Raw genomic sequence first — 3674 nt, forward strand, 5'->3', positions numbered from 1 at the left:
GGGGGGTGGAACTGGATGATCTTAAGACCTTTCAAACCCTAACAATTCTATGGTTCTATGATTCTGAGAGTTATAAAGGCAGGGAGGTTATTGCAACGACAGTGTGAGGGGGGATCGCTCTTCCTAACGGCACACCGGGAGTCAATAAGCTGGATAGTAATACACAAACATACAAATCATGGTTCCCTAGAGTTTGTCTGGGATGTGAATAATAAGTTTAGGTCCTTATTATCTTAAGTCTCCTCCCTTTTCGTGCTTGCTCACTATCCTCAGTATGTCGTGGTCAGAGGTCTTCAAGATGAAGCATGAAGTTCTTCACAGTGAAGTGAGGGATATGTTGGATGCTTTTATGCAATTCTTCATAATTTCTTAGATGGGTTTAAGTACCATTATTTATATGAGGAGGTTTTCGCATCAACATAACTTGTCAGCTGATTTCTGCTCTAATGTGTAGCAAAAATGTTAACAAACAATAGAATAGGATATAATATTAGTGAAAATTATGTAGGATGTAAAATTCGACTATTAAAGCACAGCTGTGTTGGTGACCCACCCAACCAGGGTATCCCACCAGAGATGGTGTATCATGCTCAGTGTGTGGGACTGGCCATAGTGACAGTTAAAGTTTGACCGATGTTCTCAAAGGGCCATTTTCAAATAAGTGACTCTGTGATTGTAAAGAGAAGAAGATTTTTAGCTTAAAATCTCTGAATCATCAGAGAAATGCACTGCAAGGAAGGCAGTTTGTGTCCCAGATGGAGGGTAAGGAACATCAGGGCTTGCTTCAGGCTGGTTCCCATGGTGTTTCCAGGCAGCCTCAGGCACCTGGAAGGAGCCCAGTGGGGCAGAGGCAGAGCCACTTGGGCTGGTCCTCTGTGCTGAGCTAGACACAGGGGAGACTGCTCGAGACTCAGAGAGCTTAAATGCCCTTGCAGTGAGGATGCTGAGGAGGAGGAAAAACCTTCTGGGGGGTAACCTTCACAGCCCTTTTGTGGTAAGGCTCTGGGGTTTGAGTGGCAATGAAAGCTGCGGTTCTGTGTGTAGATAAGGAGGAGGATTGTGGTGCAGAGCAGGGCTTCCCTCTGCACCATGGAAGCGGGACAGGGCAAGGCAGGTCCCTTGTGCCGGGTGTGCTGGCTGCAGCTGTGAATGTGGGTGTGCAGCCAGGGGGACCAGCACGCTGTCTTACGAGCAGAGGTCCCTGCAGCCCAGGGGCTGTGTGCAGGGGCAGGGGATCTGCTGCCTGCCAGGGTCAGCACTCAGCCGCCTGGGAGCTCCACGGTGCTGGGAGAGAAACTGGGGGGGGGGAAAAGAACAACCTGTCATGGAAGGGAAAGTGTTCTTGTGGCATGGAGAGGGTCGTGTGGGGTCAGGGCTGCTCAGAGCTCCATCATCATCTGAGCACGTTTGCAGAGGGTCCTTCTGAAAAGACATGAGACAGCATTTGCCTTTGAGACAAGATTTCGAAACTTTGATGTTTTCACTCTTGGGGGCAGGTTGGGCAGTGGGAGCTGGGAATTCACTGCTCTGCTTTGGAGGAGGCACCGAGAGTCTTGTCAGGACTGTGTGAGCTGCTCTGAGAGCCCCTGCAGAGGCAGAGATTGCCCCTGGGCAGAGCCCTGCTGCCGGGAGGGGTGTGCAGGGCAGAGCTGAGCACACAGCCATGGGATGGGCTCTGGCAGCACTGAGAGGGAGCAGAGCTGGGCACAAGAGCAGCAGCTTCAGGCAGGGACAGCTAAGGCAGCGGAGAGCCATGGGCAGGGAGTGGGGGAAAGTGCAGCCCAGGCCTGGGGAGGCTGCGTTCAGGCAAGCTATCTTGGTGTCTGCCTTCCATGCAGGGGCTGCTGGACATGCTCTGCTGGGCAAGGAGCTGACTCTCTGTACAAAGAGCAGGGCAGCCGATAAACAGATGGACGGTTTCTGCGATGGACCCGAATAGGCACGACCCACAGTCATTGAGCCTTTTTTGTCAAGCTGAGACTTTCAGAGTTGCCTTAAAAACTTACTTAGGAATTGTATCCCTGAAAAAGTCATTGTCAGCTGTGACACTGGGAATCCAGAGAAAATCAGAGACACTCATGACCAAGTCACTCTCAGCCGCTCCTCTGCAACCTGGAAAGTGTTCACAGTCGTGAGTGTGTAAATTGCACTTCTGTATCCTGACATCCCTCCTGTTCCTACCCGTAACGCCTGTTTCTCCCATGACATTGACCATGCCCAGAGGCAGCAGATGTCCAACGGCAGCCCATCACCACTTCCTCCTCCTGCCATTCGCACACACGCGGAGCTGCAGCTCTGCCACTTCTGGCTCTTCGTGGGCATATCCCTGGCTGCGCTCCGGGCAACGGCCTCATCATCACCAGCACAGCCTGCGACCAGCACCTCCACACCCCATGTACTTCTTCCTGCTCAACCTCTCCCTGCTGGACCTGGGCTGCTCCTCACCACTGTCCCCAAATCCATGGCCAATTCCTTGGGACACCAGGCCATCTCCTACACAGGATGTGCTGCACAGCTCTTTTTCTTTCTCTTCTTCATGTCACTGAGTTTTATCTCCTCACTATTATGTTCCTATGACCGCTACATAGCCATCTGCAAGCCCCGTGCACTATGGGACCCTGCTGGGCAGCAGAGCTTGTGTCCACATGGCAGCAGATGCCTGGGGCACTGGGTTCTCAATGCTCTGCTGCACACAGCCAATACATTTTCACTACCCCTCTGCAGGGGCAATGCTGTGGAGCAGTTCTTCTGTGAAATCCCCCCGATCCTCAAGCTCTCTGCTCACATCCTACCTCAGGAGGTTGGGCTTGTTGTGCTAAGTGTCTTTTTAGCACTTGGCTGTTTTGTGTTCATTGTGGGTTCCTATGTGCAGATCTTCAGGGCTGTGCTGAGATCCCCTCTGAGCAGGGCCGCCACAAAGCCTTTTCCATGTGCCTCCCTACCTGGCTGTGGTCTCCCTCTTTATCAGCACTGCTACATTTGCTTACCTGAAGCCCCCTCCATCTCCTCCCCAACCCTGGATCTGGTGGTGTCAGTGCTGTACTCGGTGGTGCCTTCCAGCAGTGAACCCCCTCATCTACAGCCTGAGGAACCGGGATCTCAAGGATGCTGTGAGGAAGCTGGTGACTGGATGTGTTTCAGCATCCTTACACTTCCTGCTTTACCTGGAAAGGGCTCCCAGTGTCGGTCCATGACAGGCCCATCTGTTTTGCTGCTTTACATTGTTTTTCTGTTCAAATTGTGATGATTTTGCATTCATAGAAATGTCAGTTTTCAACGCTCCTCCTTTAGTAGCTATTTTGTGTGTGTGACAATACACTTTGTGTCACTGGGAGTCTCTCACTTTATTAAGGGAAAATAAATGATCCTGCAGCAACTTCTTCTCTGTGCTATGTCCTCCCATGGCAGGAATGAAGGGAATGAAAGCAGCTTTGTGGCTGCTCCAGCTATGGGAGGGCTGCTCTGTGCCTGCAGCAGGAAGAGCTCTTGAGGAGCCCAAGGGTCGGAGCTGTTGTGCTGGTGTGAGGAGATGGGGGCAATGGGGGGGGCTGCAGAGCTATTCAGGTGTAGGGGGCAGGAGAGCAGGGGACACAGGGGTCCCTGCGGGGGACTGCTCTGCAATGGCCCAGGGGGCCTGCATGGCTGGGAGTCAGCTCATGGGAAAGGTCTGTGTG

Source organism: Melopsittacus undulatus, unplaced genomic scaffold (assembly GCF_012275295.1).
Source record: "Melopsittacus undulatus isolate bMelUnd1 unplaced genomic scaffold, bMelUnd1.mat.Z mat_scaffold_65_arrow_ctg1, whole genome shotgun sequence".
NCBI lineage: Eukaryota > Metazoa > Chordata > Aves > Psittaciformes > Psittaculidae > Melopsittacus > Melopsittacus undulatus.